This window comes from Tetrao urogallus (assembly GCF_951394365.1).
Source record: "Tetrao urogallus genome assembly, chromosome: 7".
NCBI classification, from domain to species: domain Eukaryota; kingdom Metazoa; phylum Chordata; class Aves; order Galliformes; family Phasianidae; genus Tetrao; species Tetrao urogallus.
In genome coordinates this window covers 47,512,963-47,538,228 of record NC_136820.1, presented here as the reverse complement: position 1 = coordinate 47,538,228, position 25,266 = coordinate 47,512,963, and positions in this window count along the sequence as shown.

Genomic DNA, 25,266 nt, shown 5'->3' with positions numbered 1-25,266 from the left:
ATTGGAGGCTTTTCTGTTAGGATGAAAACCTCCAATATTCAGCGCGCTCATTCATATTTTTAATGATAACACGAGAGAAAGTGATAACAGTGCAACAAGCCTCACGTACAGCATCTCGTTACCTGGCGGATTTGAATGTATTTGAATGCCGTGATGGAGTTAACTTCATTAATCACACTGCAGAGAGTGTAATAAATGCCAACTGCTGTTGGTGCCGACAGGCATATCTGTGCTTTGACTGAGCAAGTGCCTTAAACGTGCTGGAGAGATGCGCAGAATTAGTCTTGACCTATTCGATCTGTTCCCCTGGACTGCGTTATCCGCCACTGAGCCTGGGGGTGGATTTCAGTATTTATCAGAGTGTCAATAAGGGACAGTTTTTCAGTGCTTATTTCCATCGTTTTGGAACAAAATGCTGTGAGTTTTGCACCACCTCAACGCCAGATTTAATTCAGCTTTGAGTGTGATTTCACAGTCTGCTTCAGGGCCCAGATGCTTCCCTCTCTGTTTGGCACTGTGAATCCCTTTTGCTGCTTAAAATATTCACTGCTTTCCCAAAGATATTCACAACTTCCCAAAGTCTGTAGGAATCTGAGAATCCCAGAATGCCCATTACCGCCCACAAAGTCCCCATCCCCAGATAGCCCTTAAATAGTCCCCACTTAACCCCAAGAACAGCTTTCCCTGAGCTCCAGGGATTGAGAGCAGGATTCAGTTGCCTCAGCACAGACATCTGGTACCACTAGTGCTCGTGGTAAGATGTGAAAGCAGATGAACTGGGAGTGGAATTGGTCTGAACGTGGCTGTGCTTGTTACAATTGATTCTTAAAACTATTTTGGAAGGGGCCTTTTCCCTCCCATCTCATCTTGTCCCTTCATGCAGTGATCAGGCAGAGCTCACTCAGCCAAATTTTGCTTTACGAATTCTGTAAGAATAAGATCTATTTTCATAGCTTATAACTAGTTCTGGCTGGGAACAAGGACATTTGGAAGCAAGTTTATAGTGAAGATTTTCAGGGTTTTCATTTTTCTTGTTCTCTTTCCTTCGCTCTTTCTTTTTCTTTTTCTCTTTCTTTTTGTCCTTCTCTTTTTTTCTCTTTTTTTTTCTCTTTCTTTTCCTTTTTTTTCCCCCTTTCCCTTTCCCTTTTTTCCCCCCTTTCCCTTTCCCTTCCCCTTCCCCTTCCCATTTTCCCTTTCCCATTTTCCCTTTCCCTTTCCCTTTCCCTTTCCCTTTCCCTTTCCCTTTCCCTTTCCCTTTCCCTTTCCCTTTCCCTTTCCCTTTCCCTTTCCCTTTCCCTTTCCCTTTCTTCCCTTTCCCTTTCCCTTTATTCCCTTTCCCTTTATTCCCTTTCCCTTTATTCCCTTTCCCTTTATTCCCTTTCCCTTCTTCTTCTATTTCTTTTTCTTCTTCTTTTCCCTTTCCTTCTTTTCTTAAATTACCTGTAGGACCAAACCAAACCCACAGTGAAGGTATATCTTGATTACCTTTTATGGCCACCTCTGGCTTTCACTCATAACTGTGTAATTCAGCTATATTTTTTCTGGAGCTACGAACAAATGAGATGGCAGCTCTGACACCTATTACAGCTCACTTGGGTACTTTGTCTTATTTCTTTTATTTGTTGCTATGTTAATCAGAGGGAAAGAGGCTCTTCCAGTGAGTTATTAATTTCCCTTCTCCCATTTTACCACCAACTGAATCACTCTCTGGAGATAACACTTTCCATAGCCTGGGAAGTTCATGTAGACCCAAGGCTAAACTTAAAGGAGGGGAATATCCTGCAAGTGCCCAGGGCTTCTGAGAGGGTCAGTGGCAGAGAAAGGAGTGAAGCTTATGTCCTAATGAACACGTATGGCATGAAGAAGCCTCTTAGAAATATCACTCCTATGGTAAGTCTTGTCTGTTGAAGTCAGGGATGACTTGTCTTTTTATATACTTGTGTGGCATACAAGGATCATATAGAGACATTGAACAACATGGGTTGGAAGTGACCTTGAAGATCACCTAGTTCCAATATAATATTTTATACCACATGTATAAACTGAAAACATGCCAGCTACAAAACACTGAGAGAGGCTGAACTGAATTCAAGAAATTGCATTTGATTCACTTTAATATCGTTATCTGATGAAACAATAACTTACTGTACAGAAGGCAACTTCAGTTCATTAAAAATACATGTGCACTCTCCAAAACACCCTGCCATTGGAGAATTAACAGATACGAACACAAAATCATCGAGCCCATTGTTGTAATTGAGTGAAGGAGCCTGACTGTTATTTTGAAATGCATCACTAATTCAGAAAGCACATGTCATGGTCAGACACTCTGTGGATAATGAGATTAACAGATATATATGTATGCACTTGGATTCATTGCTGTGCTAACTCCTTCAGCTTAAATACAAAAGAGTTATCACCTCATTACTCAAAGTTAACATTCACACCATTCTTAATTACACGTGGTTAAACCAGAGTCAACATGAAGGTGATTCATCAAAGTTACAGGGCAGGAAAAGTGATTATTTTTATTACTTGCTGTCGTTTTCCCAGGCGGGCCCTCACAGCCCATCCATCTCACAGCCCATCTCAATGCTAGTGGATGGATTTGCACCCTGTGATGTGCACTTTCACTTGCACAGTTCCAAACTCAACTGCAAAATGACTCATATGTTTGGAACCACCGTGATGTGTTTGGTTCGTCGGGCTGGGTGACTTGCTCCTGCTGGAACACTGAATTATTGAATCCTTTAGGTTGGAAAAGACCCTTAGGATTATCAGCTGCAACCTTCAATGTACCATCGCTGAGTCCATCACTAAGCCGTGTCGCTCAGTGTCACATCCACACGTCCCTTAGATACCCCCAGGGATGACAACACCACCACCCCCCTGAGCAGCTCATTCCAACACCTGAGCACCTGTCATAGAAACACAGAATCACAGGTTGGAAAAGGCCTCTGAGATCATCCAGTTCAGCTGTCCATCCATCACTGCCCAGGAGGAGGGTGTTTGGTAAATTTTTTTTTCCCAAACAGTCCTTCTCTGAAGCTTTGTGCAGTTTGTAACCAAGACCTAAATAACGTCAGTCCAAATTCATCGCAGTTGTAAGCAAAAAAATTCTGATTGCTGCTTGTGCACTTCCAGGCAGAAAGTCCTGTCCCCATGAGGAACAGCAAAAAGTCCTAAAAGGACATTGTTAAGGTCACATTTTTGTATCTGCTGGAAATAGCACAGCTTGATTACTACCTACATGCTTTGAGTATCAAATGCCAGCTGAAAACCTGACCCCAGAGTTGAAAGATCCCTGTCCTGCTTGCTCCTCGTGTGCCATTAGCTGCATTTGAGTGTCAAGAAGCATAAAATTGGATAATGAAAGCATTACTCTCTAGAGGGGATGATGCCTTTTCTGTTTAAAATATGTTCTTGGGCAAACCTCACAAGGCAGTTCAGAGGTAACCATCCTGATTGCTTCCTGATGTCTGAGGGAATGGGTTCAGCTGCCCTGGGGCCGACAGCATCTTGAACCACTCTTGCGTTTGCAAATGCTGCAGGTGGAGAGTCAGCAACAGCACACAGCCAGAAGTGGTCAGTGGGAAGGCAGTGAGCTGCACTGCCCTCTGCGTGCTCTCTGTGTAGAAGAATTTTCCTTATATCTAACCTAACTCTACCCTACCTGAGCTTGAAGCCACATCTGTCCATTAGCGTTACTTTTTAGTGATGCTCAGTCATCCTATGAAGAAAGGTCTAGAAATTGTCTGCCTCTAACATCTGTAGTTCAAAACAGCCTCGACTGCTGCATATGGCCAATCTGAGCCACTGGCTTGAGCACCTGGCTGAGATAAACCTGGGCAGCCCGACCCAGTGCCTGGCAACCAGCCCACGGCGGAGGGTTGGAACTCAGTGATCTTTAAGGTCCTTTCCGACCTAAACCATTTTATGATTGCCAGTTTATTTCATCGCCTTCAACACAATTAATTGCATCGGCAAACCATGCCACTGAATGCGAAATGCTAAGTGGTGCAGCTGTAGCATTTATAAAATATTAACTCAGAGCAGAAGGTAAATAAATCACGGCTCTATCCTCCTGAAGTTGTTCCTCCAGTCTTTTGCAATGACCCTGCAAGACACTTTTCCTTGCCGCTGCTCTGGGCTTGTGCACAGACCCTCATCTACTCTTGCAGTGTATTTAAATGTCACACAGACAATGAAGAAGGCATTCTGTAATCATATTTCACATTTATTGTGAAGTTACAGAGCGGTATGCAACCAAAGGTGTCTAAAAGGGGTGAAATGCCACCTGATGACCATCACAACTGGGACCATAATACTTAGGGGGTGCCATGCAGCAACACAGTGCTGTTATCCAAATGGCTTCTGGTTTAATGTCAGAAGTAGCTCCTTTCTGTCATTTTAGCAGTGTGGCTCAGAGAAGTGGGGAGAGGTTATCATTTTTCATTTTAACTTTGGTCTTGCCCTCATCCCTTCTGCTAGTAAAGCAAATTCAAAGAGGACCACAAGGGAATGAATGGAGGTCTCCAGTTTACTTATTTACTTTTAACTTCCAGTGTTGAGTATCCAAGGTTCCTACTGTATCACAGAGCTACATTCAAGACTGCTTACTTGTTCAAGGATTGATCAGTATTCTTTTGCATAGGATGTTTGCTGTCAGTGGATCTTTGTGATCTTTGTTACCACAAAAGACCATCAAATACTGCAGAGAATGAGCCCATAGCAGCACTGCAGCTTGGCGACGGGTGCAGTTCTGTTCAGAGGTCTACAAATCCTTCCCAGCTCTTTAGAGATGACTTCAGTCACAAAACCACCTTATGTATGTGTGTGTGCTTATTTCTTCCAGACAGACAATAGACCAAAGTGATCATTAAGATGCCGATTCCAGCTGACATCATCCATGAGGCTCTTCCACAGGAGTGAGCATCCCTGAAGTCTGGTTTGTGTTTTTGAGCTGTCACGCTGCTGCCATGAGAAGGGAGCAGTGGTCTGGCTGGCCTCTCCTGGACACACACTCTGAGCTCCATCCTCTCTGATAACATTACCTAATGATAAGCACTGAGGTTCAATCGTTCAGAAACTCTTCTCTCTGTATGTGTCTGAGCTGAAGAGCTGTTATGCCTCGGCTTTAATAGGTTGGTTTCGTAGCCCCAGAAGCACTCTTTGGTCACCCATGCAGCAGGTAGATGAGAGCTTGTGTTGGGTTTTCCCACTGCAAGTTTTCTACACAGCAAGCTCCACTTTGGCCTTGGGCTGTGTGCAGAAAAATTCAAAACGCTTGGCCCACTGACCTGAGGCACCATTAAAGTCTGTGACTGCTCAGACCCTTCATTTTCCAGGACTTTTTAGTATTCCTGAGCTCTGCAAGGTCACAGAGCAGTTGGGTGGCTGCTTCTTCCCATGGTCTCCATGGTGCAACTTTGCTTTGAAGCTTGGAGGGGATAGCAGCAGTAGATACATAGGAAAGCTGTGACACCTCTCCTGAACCCAGCAGCTTCCCCAAAACTCTGCTTTCTAACACTCACCTCAAGGGAAGGCAAAATACATTTGGTGACTTACCATGAAGAGGCTCTCACGAAGTCCCTGGTAACGTTTGAAGAGCTGGGCACATCTAACAGCTGCAACAGAAAATTAATGTGTTTAGCTTTGATGTTTGCAATGCAGGGCCAGTAATTTCATTGTTGGCCTTATTACGGCAGCATTAATGGGGCATAATTTGCTTTAAAAGGGAAAGCAAAGATGTTTACTGTCTTCCTGCTAATGCAGTTGTGCTGCTCCGTGATCATCTGTCGGGCATGACAGCATCTTCTATTTCAATGCAGATTTGTCATTTAAGTAAATTTTACGTAGGTGCAGGAAGGGAGGGGATGTTCTTTCTTTTAATGTACACCTATAATTTATTTAGATCAGAGCTTCTCTGCAGGGGAGTAAAAATAAAATCTTCATTTCTAATGTGTTGCAAGAACAAAGATTGCAGAGTCTTGCTTCTTGTCTCCTTAGAGACAGCATTGGCAGTGGGGGACTTTCTGTGACCCTCCGAGCACCACCAAAATTGCCACACATCAAGGCTGTTTGGTCAGTGGGGCCATAATTTGGGTTTTGAAGGATTTTCTGTGGACCTAAAATATTAACAAGAGCTGTTCTGTTTTATGACATTTCTTTCTCTTGGGAGGAATGGTGAGGAGTGGTAGAAGGCTTAGGAACCCTTCCTGTTAGACCAACTTCTGCCAGTGGGCTGCTGCATACTGTAGATTTTATTATACAAGTAGAACTGGGGTCACCCTTAATTCCATGTCTGATCAGTGGAATGAGGAAAACAACTCCCAAGGGCTAATTATGACTTAAAAGACCTGTCCATCTCCTGGAAATGCCACAAAATCCTATTTCCTCCATCTCTGTGGTAATTTTTCTCTTTGGATAGGGATCCCATTGTGCTGGGATGAGCTGAACCCTCGTGCCCATAGCCTGGAGTTGGCTGTAGGTCAGGCACCACATCACAAAGTAATGTTATTGCTCTAGGATACGACATGGCAGTAATTCTGTGCAGAGCTGCTCACTTTGGTGCTAAGGGAGATCTCTTTGCAAAATGATGCATCTGTCACCTCTCGTGTCTGCACTGGATGCCTAATGCCATTGCAGGAACATGGGTATACAACACAAGAGTTTCATGCGTTGCTTTCCATCAGCAAACATGTAGTTAAGCTCAAGGTGGTTGTTAAAAATTAACACAGATTTAAAATAGGACTGAAAGTTCGTTGAAAAAAAATGAAGGGCCATTGTATTTTGAGATGATATGCTTAATGTGGGAACTCTTGAAGATGCAAACTGATGTAGAGACTCTGGCTATGCGTTTGCATGTTCTTTCGTTTTATGAGTATAAGCTGTTAGAAGTGAGAGGAGGGGTAAATGGACCTCTGGTCTATCTCAGCAGAGTTTGTTTTGATTTGTTTCAATCATCTTTTTAGGATGACGTGGGTGAGACTACTCAGGGAACCAAGGAGGCCCCTTCCTAGGGGGATGCTTGGGTGCTAAAAGTATTTTCCTTGCAGATGAGTTGCGGTGAGGTGGGGGTCAACCTCTTCTCACCAGTAACTGTGGTAAGATGAGAAGTGATGTGGCCTCATGTTGCACCCGAGGGGTTCAGGTTGGATATCAGGAAGAATTTCTTCTCTGACAGAGTGGTGATGGCACAGGCTGCCCAGGGAGGCGTTGGGGGTCACCATCCTTAGAGGTGTTCAGAACCATGGAGATGTGGCACTGAGGGATGTGGGCAGTTGGCATGGTGGGGTGGGTTGGGGCTGGAGTTGGGGATCTTAGCGTTGTTTTCCAACCTTAATGATTCTATGATTCTAAGTACCAATGTCTTATCTGTATCTTTTACGTTCCAGTGCCCAGCCAATCTTTTGGAGAATAATTTCTTCCTAATATCCAACCAGAATCTCCCCTGGTGCAACTTAAGGCCATCGTGTTTCATCCTATTCTGGGCTGACCCCCACCTGTCCAGAACCTTCTCTCAGGCAGCTGTGAAGAGCACTGAGGTCTCCTGAGCCTCCTATTCTCCAAACTGTACAACACCAGCTCCCTTAGGTGCTCCCATCACACTTGTGCTCCAGATCCCTCACAGGTCCATTGCCATTCTCTGGACACACTTCAGGGACTCAATGTCTTCTTGTAGTGAGGAGCCCAACACCAAACACAGCTTTGAGGTGCAGCCTCACCAGATCTAAGTGCAGAGGAATGATCTCCTCCTGCTCCTGATCGCATTTCCTAACTAGCTGAATTCACATGAAACCCCACAAGACTTTACTGAGTTTCTCCACTTCTTCTCACTTTCTCAACAGCTCTGTGCAAAGGCAAGGAGTAAAATCTCCTTTTCAATTAGTGGCAAAATTTCCACTGACTTCAGTGAGGCCAGGATTTCATTTTAGGCATAATATTGCCTGTAATTTCCCTTCTGATTAAATTAGCGTGCTGAGCTTCTCTCAGTGGTATATTGAGAAAGAGAGCTTCTTTCCATTGCAGGAAATGGCAAATTCAGTCAACGTCCTGCACTACATATAGGAGGCCACTTTTGTCTCAACAGTGCAGCTCCTCTAACGCTGCTGAGCATCCATGGCTTCTTACTACTGGACATCTCTGCCCATCAAGCCCTTTCCTGCTGGAAGGAATTGGCCCAGGGTTAAATCTCCCTCTTCAGTAAAATGCTTCCATACTTCCTCATTGTCTGAAGCACTGATCTGATAACTGCTCACATCACTGCTCCATTAACACCAGCCTTAAATACTAAATCAATGCACTTGCACAGCAAGGTGCATAGCTCTGCTCTTCACCAGCATCTGCTTCAGAGCGCACTGCAAATTGATGGGTTTCATTTTCTTTGTTGGCTCCCAGTTAGGCTGGTTGCTGTTATCTGGGATTCCTGCCCACAGGTAGTGTGTACAACATTTGGCAGCTGTCAAATGAGAATACCCAAGCATAAATACATCCCTCTATGTTAACTCTCTCCAAGCTCACCTGTGCTTAAAGGAAACATCCAGAAATCTTCCAAATAATTGGATATTACTTCTGTGATTGTAAGTTCTGAAGCCTGAGCACTAGCTGATAAAAATGGGAATTCCACAGATTTCTCCCCATCTTTTTTTCCCCCTCCAGTAGATAAAATACTCGTTGTTCAGCAATTGCAGAAATTGTTGCAGAAAAGCTGCAGACTGTTGCATCCCTAACTAACAAGTTTCCCTTGGCACAGTTTAAGAGAGCAGCAGAATTACCAGACAATCTTAACGAGGCAAAAGGTCATAATTTATATCCGCCCTGAGAGATGCAGACTCACCATCTGTGGTTCACCTCACTGGGTATGAAACTCAATTCAGGAAACCTGGCTGCACACTGCTTAAAGGGGTACAATTTCCCTCTGCTACCTTGCGGTCCCAAATCATCTTGGCTCTTAGCTCTTACTGACCTGTGCTGCCCTTGGAGCAATGCTGTATCACAGCCAGTCTCTGGGACTGTGTGTGAATTTTCCGTGTACGTTTAATGATATCCATCATATTTAATCTGCATGTGAGGGGGGAAGTGGAGACCGGGGGATAGAATTGTTTGAGTTGGAAGGGACCCTGAAAGGCCATACAGCCCAACCCCCCTGCAGTGAACAGGGACACCCACAGCCCCATCAGGTTCTCAAAGCCCCATACAGCCTGATCTTGAGTGAAGAGCCCATACCCTCCGAATTATAGGAGATCCTTGTAGACACATCTAATTTCCAGGGGAAATAACTGCTCTAATGTCCTCCTTAAGGAGTATTAATACTACAGCCAGCTTCTTGAGGGCTATGGCCTTTGTGTCCTAGCGTTTGAAGGGCTGGTGGGAGCCAATTCTCCCCAAAGGGAGCACGGTCCCAACAGAGCTGCCAGGAGGAACGCAGCTGTGCCAAGAAACGAAGCCATCAGGATGCTGCTCTGTAGGGACCCTGAGACAATTGTGTGCTGAGGGATTGTTGCTGCTATCTTACACTGCTGGGAAAGAAAGCATGGAAAAACCAACAGTCTCCATCCGAGGAGCTGAGTTTAGCAGTGCCATCACAAAAGTCCTTACTCTTAAGTGACAGCATGGAAATTAACTCTTTGATTTTGCAGTGGATGAACTGGTACTTATGAAAAGCCCAAATTGCTCCTGTGGCAATGAAGTTGTCATCAGGGAAATGGTGTCAGACTCAGTCATGCCCCAGTGATGCTTGGGTGGGTTTCCATCCTATAAAGATGCAATGCTCCAGTCTCCAGAATGGAGAATCTCCAGAATGCAATTCCTCCAGTCTCTGTGCAAGGAGAGGGCGTGCTGGGATCAGGCATAGAGGTGAATGGTTTTCTTGATTCTCATGCAGCACTCAAAGACTAAATACTCACTGTGTGACACACTCCATTATCACAATCACAAGGTGCTTTTTTTTTTCTTTCTCAGAAGGAATTACAGCCTCCAAGCTGTGCTATCTCTTTTCCTTTAGCACTCAAGGAAGATGGCACTCTTTTACCTATCTGCTCCTATTTAAAAAAGAGTTTTCCATAAGCCCATAGGTTTTTCTTTTGCCTGCTTTCAATTTTCTGTATTTATTTATCATTTCTGCCTGCAGCTCAAACCACAGATAATTGCTGTTTCTTTGCCACTGAGCAAGGTAACCTGGCTCCCCGGTGTGTCGGAGGGCCGTCAGAAGCTGCCCAGATCTTCCAGCAGAGAGACAAAACTCACTGTAAAATGGTTGCCTGCTGCTCCCAGCAGAATATGAACACAGGAAATATAAACCAACAGATTACTCAACCCCTAGGTAGGCCAATTAGAGGGGGAAAAAAAAAAAACAAAACAGCAAAGGCTGTGCATACGCTGCTGTTAATGTGAAAGGATCAGCTGAAAAAAGAAGCTCAGCTTCATCTGGTTTTTAGAAATTAATAGCTATAGTGGGACTGGCTGAGATCAATGCCCTTTTCTCAAAAGGAAACTTTGGTCTCATTAGAATTGCAGCTTACGTCCGCCAACTGGAAGAAGCAACGGGGGAATGGATCTGGCTTGCTTTCAGCCCAGCTTCATCCCTCAGCTGGAAATCTTCATGCCAGTCAGTGCCAGCTGCACATACATCTGGGGGTGAGATGTCCCATGGTCATATGGCTGAAGGGACTTCAACACTGGCCCAAATTAATTGGATTTTGCAAGTAATGCATGCCAAAATGTTGCTTTGAGAGTCTCAAGACATAGCTAAAGACACGCACTGCACAACGGAGAGTCGTGGATGAAAGCTGAACCTTCAGGGTTGCCATCAGACAGTTTAATGCTGTTTGGGGAATGGCTCAGCCATCGCCCTGTTATCTATTTGCCAAGATCATAGCATGAATTGGGTACTTCTAAAGGTATGAGAAGAAACAGGGCAGAAGCTGGTGCTGGTAGAAACTGCCATAGTTCTGTGTGCTTCAGGGAAAAGAATTCCTCCTCCAAAGACTGGGACTGCTCTGGGTCTTGCAACAGAGCTGGACCCCATTTTGCTCACTCACAGTCTTTCATCTCTGGACAAACACCACATCAGCAGTTACAGAGGGGTGTTGTAATAAATCACCCAATGCTGCATTCCAGGCAGAGCAGCTAATAAATGGGAAAACATTCTGCAGTCATAAAACTCACTGATAACTAAAACACAAAGCAACTGAAGCTGGAGCAACTTTACTTCAGCTCTATAAAACCAGGAGTCACACAGAGATTTGGAAAAAAACCTTTTTTTCCCAACCTGGCAAGTGTCATCCCAAGCAGTAAATCACGGAGCCTACGGGAACTGCCTTGGGAGCACAGGCTTTAACTATGGTAATCTAGAAAACAAGCAAGCCTTCTAGTTCATACAGAAAGTCTTCCAGATTACACTGTCTGGTCATCTTGTAGAAAAAAAGAAGGGTCAGAGCAATCACACGTGCAGCTGTCTTGCAAGGCACCAGAGGCGACCACCATCACCACCCATAACTTGCCCAACTTCCATTGCATCTCTATGCTCCAGCTCTCATCTGCTCTGAATAAAAGATCTTATTGGACCTCAGAGACACGCTGGCTTTTCCTTTTTAGGTAAAAGCAAACAAACAAACAAAATATTCAGTTTTGGGCCTTTCTTTGTGGTTTTGAAGAGGAATGGGAGCGGAGCTATTTTTCCAGTCCCTGCCTTGAGAAGTACGCTTTGTTTGCTTTTCTCAAAGTACTTCTGATTGGATTCAACATTGAAAATTATTTTGAAGTACCAATCTTCCAGTGTGTCTGATGTAATTGCATAAAAGAAGGTGTTTGGAGGGACATGTCTCTATCTGTTACCCGGTTGAGATCACAATTGCAATTCATTGTGTAGAATTGATCTTGGTTTTGCAAGTACTGGCATGACAACAAAGAAACATTTTACAGGCTCCATCTTAGTTTTTACAAACAAATGCAAAGCACTGAAGAAAGATATAAAAGGGGGGTCTGCATTTAAACTGTTGTATTCCAGAGAAAGGCAGAACACATTATTCTTGTGGTCAGTTTCTGTTACGGACTACATGGCTCACATTAACAATGTGCTGGAGAGTTCCACATCTTTAACATGATTTTTTTTTTTCAGATGGAAAATGAAAGACCTTCAGCCATGGTCTTCTATGGATGTGAAACAAGGGCCCTAGCTGAAGTTCTGAAAAGACACCTTGTGTTTGAGACATTTGAAACATCCACACAGCAGCAAGCAGATAGGATAAGGGGAAATGGTTTCAAACTGAAAGAGGGGCTATTTAGACTGGCAGCGGATGCAGCATCCCTGGAGACACTCAAGGTCAGTCTGGATGGGGCACTGAGCAGCTGACAGAGCTGTGGGTGTCCCTGCTCATTGCAGGGGAGTTGGAGAAGATGACTTTCAAAGGTCCCTTCCAACTCACAACAATTCTATGATCCTGTGACTCTATGAGATGTCACAAGACCTATGGGATACTTGAACCCTTCTACAGCAGCTGCTGTAAGGGTACCCCAGATGTCTCTGATGCACTGTCTTTCAAGCAGCTGAACGCTGCTATAATGTAGGACTTTGTTTGCAGAGCAACACTTGTGCTGAGCGGTAGTGGGCTTTTGTGCCCAGTGCTGCAAGAACTTTGCATCCTTAGCTGTAAGATAAAGGGCTGCCAATGAACCTCCTGGTATTACCTTATACAGATTCAATTCCTACCAAGCACACATTCCTGCAAAAATCTCCCTCAGTTAATAAGTTAGGACTCTCTCTACCTCTTATTTCTGGAGTTAAAAAGAGGCTAAAGCACTGAACTATTGTGGTTTTTCACACGTACCAATGTCATACTCAATTACCCCAGCGCTCTGTTAGAGGAGAATGGACAAGTACCTTGGTGTAAGTCATCTGCTGCCAATACATACCCTTAGTTTGGCATCGTTGCACTTCCCTGCAGCATCCTTGTATTCTCAGTAGTCTCTTGAGGGTTTCCACTCATTGTCTTAGTTATCAGATATGATGGGACTTCTTTGTTCACATCAGCAAGATCAATTTGCAACCTTATAATCTGAATTCTGTCAACTAAGTAAAGAAAAAGAGGAATGAGGATTGCACTTTTTTGGACCTCATAAGGGAAAATCTGGGCCATTAAGTGGAATTACCTACTCCTTCTTCCCATCGTGGATCCAAATTCTCACTGATTGGTGATTCTGCCATTGGCCAAGTGTCCCTGCATACAGCTTTAGAAGTTATAAGTCACACAGATGAGCATAGAGATTCAGCAGTAGTTTATTCCCAGCGAACCAAGAGGTCCTCCCCAGTCACTGACCTCCTCTGGAGAGAAAGGAAAAGGAAACAACAGTGCTGAGTCACAATTTCTACCTGAAGTCAATACAATCCAAAGCAGAGGGAGAACAATGATCTTCAGTTCACGTTTTCCACTCTAGGAGTAATCAAAATGGCAACTACTGCAAAATCTTTTTGAAGTGGACGCTTTTTCCCCAAGTCTTCTCACTAAATCCTACAGAATCAGGCCCTTTTCACACTGAAGTTTTTTAGAATGAATCCATCATGAATCATGATGTACATTAAATACATGTATTTAAGCCTTGGATAAAGCTTTGAAGAGGAAAGACCTTATCTTTAATTACGATGTCAGCACTGAGCCTCAAAGCTCCCATGCAACTGCAATTGTTCATCAACTGCTCAATAACTGTGTTTCCTTTCATCTTTTAGAAGACAGTAGCAAATAGAAGGTTTCTGTTTTCCTAAGGGATAAATTGCCTTCTGTTTACCACGTTGTGCTTTGCCCAGGAATACGGACAGCTGCTGTCGAGCAGCTGATGTTCAGAGTGTGGCTGGTGGGACAAAGCCCTGGAATATCAGAACTCACAGGACTCAGCCTCCAAAAGGTCTTGACTCTTACTGATAGCACTGGGTTTTTGGGACCTGGCACGTTCGTGCCACCGATGTTCTCAATCTATGCTTCTAAGTCACAAATGAAAAAAAATTGATCTGAGGTCTCGTAAAACATAACTTCTTTTGAAACGTTGCCACTTGGAAGCATGACTTATCTCGGCTAAGCAGCCTCCAGAAGTGCTCATACTCTGGCTCTGTGCCTCGAGCCAAAATGAAAGGTCATTTGTTGGACCAGACGAGCACAATTAACTTTTAGCCATTTACATCTGCTGAAAGATGTCGGAAAGCGCAGAATGAAGACTAATAAAAAGCTATTATTTATAGGAGCTTCTCATTTTCCTATGAAGTATACATATGTGTATAGGAATATATAAGAAAGGAATGAATTTTTAAGAAGATGGTTATGTTCTTGAATAAGGTTTTAATTATATCTGAGATAACTGTGTTGGCAAAATGTGGGTGAGGGAGACAGAACAGCATTTCCCATAGAAGAAAGAGAAGAACTGGGCTTTCTGGGGTAGGTGGGTGGGATCATCTGAGTCTGCACAGTTTTCCCTACTAGTAACTATGTAAGGCTTTGTCTGTAAGCTGCAGAGAGCCCATATAACTTTGCTCATCTTTCTTCCCCAGTGCTTTTAACTAAGTCATCGCTCCCCTGTAGAATTCCTGTTCAGGTCTGTGCTGCTCTCATGTAACCCATGGACATCTCCTGCTCTTCTCTCTGTAAGAGCTCTTCTGGCATTACGGTACAGGCAGAAAGCTTTTCTGCTTCCTATGAGGTGGTGGCAGAGCCATCATCATCATCAACAAGACTTCTTGGCACCTTCTACTCATCCTCACTGCCAAGTTGTTCATTTTCACAGAGGAGAAATTTCTAAGTTGTAAACTAAAAGCAGATTTTAACCCACAGAAAATGTCCCAACACCTTCACCCAGTTCTCACAGGAACCTCTTCTGAGCCCAGTGTGAATACTGCTGCTCGTCTCTCCCATGCCCTTAATTTTCCATTCCAGTGCTGGTGGTCATTGCCTGCGGTCAGGACTCCAGATTGCTATATCCTGCTCCTTTTCAGGCTTTTTGCCATTTTTAACTGCTCTTTAGCAGAAGCGTTTTCACAAAACATGCACAGAAGAAGAACAAAAGAATAAAGAAGTTTCAAACCTGTCAGTTGGTCCGTTCCATATAGTTCACCATCACTCCACCAGAGCCCAAAAGGATTCTCTATTCTCCTTGCTTTGGGGCAGGAGCACGAGGACTTTGCCCTCGCCTTAACGTTGGCTTACCAATAGCAGCTGTAGTAAAGTCCCATACTGTGTTTCTTGATATTCAGCATTGAATTCCCTTTCTGAGTTTTATCCCCTGACTCGTGGCACCCAAGAATAATTCCTTCCTGCCCCTTTGGATTAAACATTGCCTCTGTATCCAGGCGAGTGCCGAATTTCCAGAATTTCTCTACCTCCATTTCTCACGCATGTGAGCTTCTGACTTTGTCACTCTCAGACATTCCCCCAGTCATGGAGCTGTGCACTCACATCATGATGTAAAAGGAGCCAGAGACCAGTGTGTTGGCAGAGTTTCTGCCTTTACAGTGGTTTTGGTAACCAGCTGTGCTGCTCTCAGCTACATTCCCAACTCTGTTCTTGTAATACCAGTCCTGAGATCAGGTTTTGCTTTAACTCACCATCTTTCATCAGATCTGCTTTTTCTGCAGACACTGAGTTGTGTTTGTGGGTTGTGGGCTAAGAAAAAGCCCATTTTCCTCACTTTGGTGACAGGATACTTGCTTCCAAAATTGCTCTAAGTGTTCTAACAATAGCCATCTCTATCAGACATTACCTGATACTGCCTTTATGATGCCCCATTTACCTTCACAGTTTCCTTCTATCTAGAGAACATCATGCCAGGGGGGATAATGACTCTCTGTCTATTCCAACAGTCAGGATCTGGGACAGGGAGAGGACAGCCACCAAAAGGAGCAAGCTTTACAACAGACTACAGTTCGTTCTTTTTTTCCCAGTATGATGCCTTCTTGCACATCTGAGCGTCAGATTCCAAACACTGATAGATCTGCTCACAGACATCACCTTAACATCTCTGTGTTGTCCCCTTACATAGCTCTTTGGTAGAACTTCCTTGGTGGGATCCCATTTCCCAACATGCTTAAGTGACCCAAAAGCAGCTTCTTCAAGACCAAGTGATAATTTAATTTACATGTGGTACAAACCAATGAAAGACGTGTTAAAACCAAGGGAAAAGCATTAACAAGGTTTTGTTGCCTCTTCCTGTTTAGATTAAGACAAGTTGTGGTAGGTTGCCCCATTACAGTCTCTTATTATTACAGCCTGATTACACAGTTTGTACCTGGTGGAGTCATTTATTCTGCGGTGCTCAAATGGCCCCAAAGCACCAGCTAAACCTTGATCTGTTTGTGGTGCTTTCCTTGCAGTCCTCCAGTCACTTTCTCAGACCACAGTGAAAAGATTGGGATCAAGACATTTTCAGAACTCCCTTACGTGGATCACAAATATTCTGATAAAGTGCTTCCACGTTATTCCTGCTCCACTTCTCGGATTCATCATACTATGCAATATTGAGAAGTAATCACAATTTCAAGTAGATCTGCATTTAAGAAGCCTGCCTGTCAGCCTTTATTCTACTTCATTTTGTATCTCAGCACACCCTGCAGTCACGGCATTTCAATATAATCAAAAAGGGAAAATGTACAAAGCCTCCTTGAAAATAATGGAATATCCTGCACTTCAGGATAGCAATGAAAAACTTAACTTGCCACTTACAAGTCAGCTTTAAACATACTTTTCTGAGTGTTTATTCCTGGCAGATATTTGAGTCAAAGTGCTCACAGGAGAGACATCCTGGTGTGCTGAACAATGCAGCTCAACCCATGCAGAGCTGAGCCCAGCCTTGCTATGGCAGATTGCTCTCAAATTTAACCATCTGACCCCATGCAAAACAGCAGTTTAAATGTTCTGTTTTAGTACAAACTTTTTCCCACATTCCAGAGGGAAGAGTAGCAAGTAGGACTTATCAAAGAATCATATAATCATAGAATGGGTTGGGTTGGAAAGAACTCTTAAGATCATCCAGTTCCAACCCCCTGCTATAGGCAGGGACACCTCTCTCTAGACCAGGTTGCTCACAGCCCCCTCCAGCCTGGCCTTGAATGCTTCCAGGGAGGGGGCATTCACTTGTGCCACCCTTGTATGCAGCTTGCAGCCTTGCACTCTTACCAATCACATATGAACCTAAGTCTCATGTCAGGTTTTCAGGAAAAAACTACAGTGTGATCCACATAGCCTTAGACACGTAGACCAAACTCTCCATCCTCCTTGTAGAGGGACTGGACAGTAGACATCTCTAGAGCAATGCTTACCTTTCCTATTTTAGATGTACATCAATACAAAACAAGCTGTGCTTGTGATAAAGGGGATCTGAGGTCCTCAAAACATGAGTACTTCAACTGGAATTGGGTGAGAGCAAGGGGTGGGCATTGTCTCTCCTCTATTGTAGGGACTGGAAACCACAGGAAGAGTGCTTCTGGGCCATCAGCTTCTCTTTTTCCTGAGACAAGGGGATAGTGACAGAATAGTTGGGGTTGGAAGGGACGTTTGGATGTCATCTTGTTCAACTCTCTCCTTGCTCATCCTCTGAGAGCTTGTCCCGTGTATTTGAATGCTGCTCTGAGAGCAGCACCATGTATTTGAATGGCTTTTGAATACCTACAAGGATGAAGGCTCCACAACCCATCCAGGCACTCCCGAGGGAGGGCCTGGGGGAAAAGGTGTGAATGGGTCAGTTTGGGAAAGAGCTGAGTACCTACTGCACAGATTGGTCGGGAAAGAGGGCTCTGGCATAAAGACTTTGCTCATGGACACGCGAGTGATACCAGCGTGTGTGATCATCTGTGAGATCTGGATTGGGATGGGAGCCCAGGGGACCCCCCAGTTCTCCTGCCTGGGGCCAGACCATGAGCTGCTTCACCACAGGGTAAACCCATGGGAGACATGGGAAAATGCCAGACAAGAGGCATCTGAGCCCTGGGACGCACAGATTCATGACTAGTCCCAGTACTCCACGGTCCGGGCAGCCCAGGAGGACTAGCTCAGAGGCCCTGCTCCCTCGGAGATGCCTATATTTAGTCAGATGAATTTCTGTTTAAGAGCAGAAGGTTGTCACTAGCTGAGCTGAAAGCAAAACAGATGTTCAGCTCAGCCAGGAGGCCATTACACTGTGATTATTATTACCGTATGCTTAATTTCCAGCCTTCCAGTGCCTGTCAGTGATGAATGCTGTGGCAAAAAAAAGTCCTCAATCCTACAGATTATTGAGAGCACACAGAAATGGAATTCCCTTCTTTACTCTCATAAATCTCTATTGTTCAAGTAAACTGGCAGGTCATTAGCACATATCCATCAACTTAGGCCCTGGAGGTCCATGCCCTGGAAGCTTAAATCCAAATTAGGATGATCCACTGCTGAGCTGACAATGAGGAGCGACATGTGGCAAAACCCTTCTTTTATATAGTTAGAAGTATTAAAAAGCCATTTCGTGAAATGAAGTTGTTGTTATCAGAAGTAAATTACAGTTCAGCAGGAAGGAATTGTATTGAAAACAAATTGGCTGTAAAGTTAATGATGCTTTGGGCAACATGCCTGCTCCTGGCACTTCAGTGACACGTCAGGCTGTGGCAGTGATCACGCCAGCTCCAGATAGTTCTCCACATCCCACCTGCTAGGAGAGGTGTGTGAAGTCCTGTTCCTGGCTATCTGGCATGGATTCCCATGCATGATAGAAGAAAAAGGCACAGCTCTTGTGAGCTGTCTGGGCAGACCCCGGTAGGGGACATTTGCCGAGTTGAATAGGTCTATCTAGGGTTCAAAGTACTGTAATTCCAAAGAATCTCCTCCTGAGCTGGAAGAGACACACAAGGATCATTGAATCCAACTCCTCACTCTGCATAGGACCACTCCAAGCCCCATCTCTATGTCTGAGAGCATTGCCCCAGTGTTCCCTGAGCTCCAGCAGCTCAGGACTGTGCCTATTACCCTGGGGAGCCCATTCCATGCCCACCACCCTCTGGTGCAGAACTTTTCTCTAATGCCCATTAGGAGCAGTGGAGGCAGAGGAAGGAGGCTATGCCCACGTTAGAGGCTTGGGGAGATTCTGTGTAGCATCTCAGTGGCACTTGGGCACAGTGTGTGGCAGTCATCATTTCCAGGCTGCAGGGAGACCTCAGCCTGAATAACCCACCCCTGGGGCACTGAGGGCTGGAGGTGATGCTGCCTGCCTTGCTGCTTGCTCAGCCCCACCTGTCTTCCCTGTGCTTTAGAGAGGAAACCTGAAGCATTTAGAATGCTTTGGTGAAATGATAGCAGTCAAAAGTGCTGCGTGTGCATAGAATTGCATCTGCCAGTTCTGTCTGCATGTGATCATTTCAGTTTTTGTTAGAAAACTTAATCCATGATAATCGTCTTCTGCTCAGCACTGACAATAGCCATGGGGTCAGCAAAGGGCTGTAGCCTTGATAGAAGGGGATGGGGACCATCCAGATTCTGACCCAGATTCAACACCGAAAGCTTCTCTCAACAGATTGGTTGCTTCCAGTCTCACTCTGTCAGTTTTATCTCACTGTCCATCCCATAAAACAGGAGAAATTTCAACAAACATCCCCAGTGGGCTTCCTGATGTCAGAGAATCCTGTTACTATATTGGATTGCATGGATTTAGCCAATAGATACCATGGTTATAGCCTCATTAAAACTGTGTACAGAACGGATGAGTTCCAGCGAGACCCTTTGGAATACATGTAACTGGGTCTGTCGACTGTCTTTCAGCAAATGCCAAGTCATAAAAATGTCACTGAGGGTTATATATACCCAAGGAAGAAAAAGAAATACCTTCCAAGTTAAGAAATCCTGTCCTTCACAACAAAAGGCTTATCTGCAGCAATCACTCATTTTTAAAGTTGTACAAATCTAAAGCTGGAGTTACTGCTTTCAGTCTCAGAATCAGCTGGCAATGGATGGGGTGTGATGGTGATGCACATATAGCCTGCAAATGTGTTTCCTACCACTCACTTTGGTACTGAGGGGAAGCCTAGAAGCCCATGCTAAATGGTGCACTTGAAACATCTGGAGCTGACACGGAGCTTCTCGGGTTCTTTCAAAAGGACACAGGTTCCCCTGGCTCTAGTTGTGTAAAAAAAAACATGAGAAAACCAAAACTCAACAGGCTTTCCAAACATTTTATAAATGTATATAATAATATGTATATATATATATATACACCCATAAACTGTCATGTTGTGTGCAGTGACTGCATATGTTGTGTGTGACCAGACATAAACTTTTAAGATGTTGATAATATTACATAAAATCCAATTCAGACTATTTTAGGTGCCAGCAGCAATTTGCTTCTCCTGTAGCACTGCTTATTTCAGGCCCAACCTTCTGAGCAGGCACCTGTTCAGTGGGCAGTATTGGTGGTAGGTAGACAGTTGGACTATATGACCTTAGAGGTCTTTTCCAACCTTAATGAATCTATGATTCTATGAATCTATATTCTTGAGGATATTGGTGTTTTCTCCCCTTCAGGCTCATGACAGCGGTTGTAGGCAGCTCTGATGTACCAGAGTGATGAAATAGTGTGGGTCTGCCTTTGGATGACACTAGAAAAAGACCTCAGCAAAATGTACTGCCACTTGGCAGCAGACTGTTGGTGTCCAAATAGAGCTAATTGCTGTCCCAGCCCATCAGCCATATACTTGCCTCTCCTGTTTCCATGCCGAAGCCAACAAATCTCTCTGCTGCACATGATGGCTGCAGTGGGGCTGGAACATCACAAGTGAGAGCTGACATCACATCACTGTTCTCACAGCACATTGTTCCCACCAAAAACAAAGTACATACACAGGGATCTGTGCAATTCCCAGAGCCATTCTTCCCCAAAAGTGACTCTTCCAGGGGATTCATGCAAGGACTATGGTGCCATTTGGGACCACTTAACAACAATGAGTGCTGAAAGTGGCAATGACTGATATCTCTGCTTCAGTGCCTTAGCAGTTTGTTTCCCACGTGTTACCTGGTCCCTAGAGCCTTAAGCATCTATAGCCAGAGGCTGGATGCTTTGCTGGTAAAGGCATGCAGTAAAATCCCATGAATGGCAATATGCTTAGACTGCTCACTGGTGGAGGGCTGGTGCTCATGTCAGTCAGATCTCTTTGTGTGCCTCCCCGAAGCTGGCTGGTTTCTCATCCCTTACTCAGCCACTGATTGCAAACACATTTCAGAACAACACAAACCAGATGGACACAACGTTGGGCCCATTCTATTGCTTTGCTCAGTCTTTCTGCATTGCCCTTGTGAAACTGAGTTAGCTTCTCTCAGTTCCCTGGTTTGTGGCTGTGTATCCTCCTGCTGCTCACCACTGTACCTACACTGCATCCATACGTGTCTGGGAGGTTCATCTTTGATGGATTCCTGGTCACAAGGGATGCAGTCACTTGGTCACTATCAGGGCCCGTCCAGTTTTACATTTTGGTTGATGACTTGGATGAGGAAATCGAGCACAGCCTCAGTAAGTTTGCAGACAGCACCTGCTTCCAGGTAACAGGAGTAGAATGAGAGGTGATGGTCTCAAGTTGTGCCAGGGAAGGATATCAGGATCGAGTTCTTCTCAGAAAGAGTGGCAATGCATTGGCACAGGTTGCTGAGGGAGGTGGTGAAGTCACTGCCCCTGGAGATGTTTCAGAACCATGGGGATGTTGCACTGAGGGACGTGGTTTAATGGACAATACTGGTAGTGCATGGATGGTTGGGCTAAATCTTAGAAGCCTTTTTCAACCTTACTGGTTCTGTGATTCCACACTGTGTGTGAGGTGGGCACCTCTCCTTGCCATGCTATCTATTTTATTTGCTGACATTACAGAACGATTCCATTTCTCGTAGCAGACATGTGTTGTGCTAGCTGTGTTTAGGATGCTGTCCTTAGGTTGGAAAAGCCCTCTGAGCAGGAATGCTGCCCAGCCTTTTCCATCTGCGCTGTGTTCAGTGAGGAGGCTGAGCTCATATGCTACACTGAATTAAAAACAAGATCCTTCTTATAGCCACAGCATCGCTGTCTCACTGCCACAGAGCAGGTGAGAGGGAAACAGGCTGCAGGCAGCTCCTGGTCTGACAGAGACCATCTGTGTGACTGCTGACACGTAATTTAAACACTTTTTCACTGTTCTCAAGTCATGTTCCAGGAAGAGACATGCAGCAGACACCAAGGACCTCCAATATAGCACAGCGATGAGAGCTCTACAAGCATGTGGTTTCTGAGCAAGAAATTTGCATCTCCTGTGCTGAGGGTTTATTATAAAAGATGCCTTCATGACTTCTTGAAATGCCCTGTCCTCAACACGGGCAAGCTATTTGTAGTGAACTGTCAGCATTTGGCACAGTAAGCAAATGGAGGATTAATAAAAGCCTTGATGAACCCTACAACTAAACATCGACCATCAGGAATAGGCAGCACAGAAAGCATTCACTACTTGCGTGCTTTCAAGCACAAAGCCAGGCATGAAGTGCTGAGCTGGTTGTGCTTCCTGTGTTTGTATAAAACACGGCTTCTAAGACCTTTCTGCCTCAGAATCCTTTTTCTCCTCCAATATCTTTCTCGGGATGAGGGACACAGTCACATTCTTAAAATGTTCTTGGTGACAGATGGAGCGGCGGAGGTGTTTCTGGCAGCCTTACAACTGACAAATGCCTGGAGGATATATACACTGCCTTGCTGCTGGCACTTATGGCAATCCTTCTTCCCCATCCTCAGAAGCAAGTGGTGAGCACACGACAGACTGCCTTCATGCATATGCGCTGATCTGGGGAGCCTTACAGTGGTGATCTGTGAATTTAGGGGCTCCATCCTTCTTGCAGCTCAGTGCCCTGCCAGCATGAGGAGTTGGATGGTGCTGTAGGTGTAGGGCAGACAGCAGGCTGGTGACAGAGCTGGTGTTTGCAAAAGTTTCACTTGCTTCTCTTTTTGTTAAGAAAGCTCTTCCAGTGCCCCTGGGGAATGTGCTGCATCAGTGACATCATGTCATCCAGATAAATGCCAAATGCTCTCTCTCACCTTTCCAATGCAATAACAGCCTTTGCCTGAGGCATCTCCAGGGATGAATGGCTGTCTAATTTGCATGCTATTAAAAGAGTACATAGATTACTGGTGGGACCTACGTGAAGTTACATAAAAAGACTTTGCCCTTCAACAACCAGAGAGGCAACTCTGTCCCATAGTCTCCAAGCCAGTCCTCACAGGTATTCCCAGCTGTGCAACAAGGCACTGGTCAGATGGCAACACCTCCTCCAAGCTGAGGAGGAAGTTAGCATATGACATTGGCTTAGGTCCCAGGTGCCTATTATCTAAGCCTCAAAAGGCAAAGACTCACCAACAACTGAAGTGTTGGTGGCTTTGTCCAGTGTCCCCATTCCTTCACTTCACAGCTAATGCTGAGGTATGCATGGATTACAAAGAAAAGGGCACACATGCTGAAAGTGAGCTATCAGGAGAATTCATGATACAATCCTTGCTTCTGTGCTGTTCCAATTCCTTCCCGGGGATACTTTTCAATCAGAGTGTCTCAAGGAGGAGGAGATTCTGGGATAAGAGAGAGAAGCAGCCTTCTATTTTAGCAACAAGTGATCGCAGCATGGTCATAGTGGGTATGGCAGTGATGGGGAGATGTTGGACTACACGGTTGGTCCTCAATGATTCTATGATTCTGTCTTACAGCAGTCATCATAACAATTTATTAGCTGTGTTGAGATCAAGACTGACCAGAATTGTGCAAAAACAAAGCAAAGTCTTCAACAAAACCAATAATTTATCAAATGAAGAATCAGTACTACATACTGGTCTACAGGTTGATGCATCCCTGTTAACCTTCCTCCAACTCTGTGGGGCTAATGGAGGTCCATCTACTAGAGGAGCGAACTGAGATGTTCTGGGATGTTATCTAATTGCTCTTGACCTTGTTGTTGAACTTGAGTTAGCATTCTCTGCATCTTTTGGGGCCTGACTTCTGGCTGTGTGTTTGTGGTCACACAACCAAACCATTCTGTGTGGGGCCAAGTTTTCACTGTCCGGTTCATTGTCTGGTTGTGCTATGAAGAGTTAACTACCATAAACACAAAGGCTGTGTAAGAAGAAGCCAAAGGATCCCCAGATGCTCCATCAGTGCTAGGGAACTCCTGTGCCACCACAGGATGCTCAGCCCACTGTTTGGGGATGACACCAGTCAACATGAGTCAGACCAGGAGAGAAGAGATTCCGCCTGGAGGAGCACAGGGTTTGTTATGGGATGGAGGGAAAAAAACATCTTGGGATGTTGAGGAGCTGTACCAAAGGCAGGGAAAGGAAGAGCTTTGGGGATGGATGGGAGATGGCAGCATCTCCTCATCCCCAGGTTCAGCCAGTTGTGATGCTTAGTGTGTACTTCCAACAACACATCCACACACATTCAAGTGGTCTTTCCAGCAGCTGGCTGAGATCTACAGTCCTCCAGGAGCTGACTTACAGACACTCCATTCCCTCCAGTATTTGAACCCAACAGGACCTTGGGATGGCCATGGATCTGGACCAGGTGACAGCAATGGGAGGCTGGGTTCCAAGAACCAGCTATTACAATCCAAGTGACTAAGCTCAGTTACTGAAAGAATCCACACTGTGTGTGTGTATTGCATTAACTATATATACAAATATACATATATTCCACTATTTGTATGTATATGTGCGTGTATACATATTGCACTGGCAGAATTCCACCCTGATTTGCAAGAGGAGGAACAGAGTGGGGTGACTGGAGCTGTTTGTACTTGGGAGTGCTGTGTTTTCTGTTTGTGCTGATGCACACAGATGCCTTGTGTATACAAGTATAGATATATATGGTGTATACATATGTGTATGCATGTAGTAGATGTGTATGTGTGCACAGGGAATACATGCTGAGCCCCACTGCTGGCTTGACTTGTCTCCCTCCCACCCTTAGGTATGTCCTGCAGTGTTTTTCTGGTAGTGTCACTGTACAGGAGGGGCAGATAAACCCAGTTCCTCTCTCATCCTTCTGGGCAAATCCCCCTGCTGTGTGGGAAAACTCATCTCACAGGGTCTGTAACCGTAGTGTTTTCTGCCTATAGGCATTAGAGGGATGTGTGTTAGCACTGACAACTGCTACTTTCAGTGTAAAGGCAGGCAGCCTGCCCTCATGTCTACGTGTTACCTATACCAAATTGCATGCATTCAAAAACTGGCTGTGCTCAGCAGAGCTAAACATGGGAAGAACAAAGCCCAGGCCAAAAC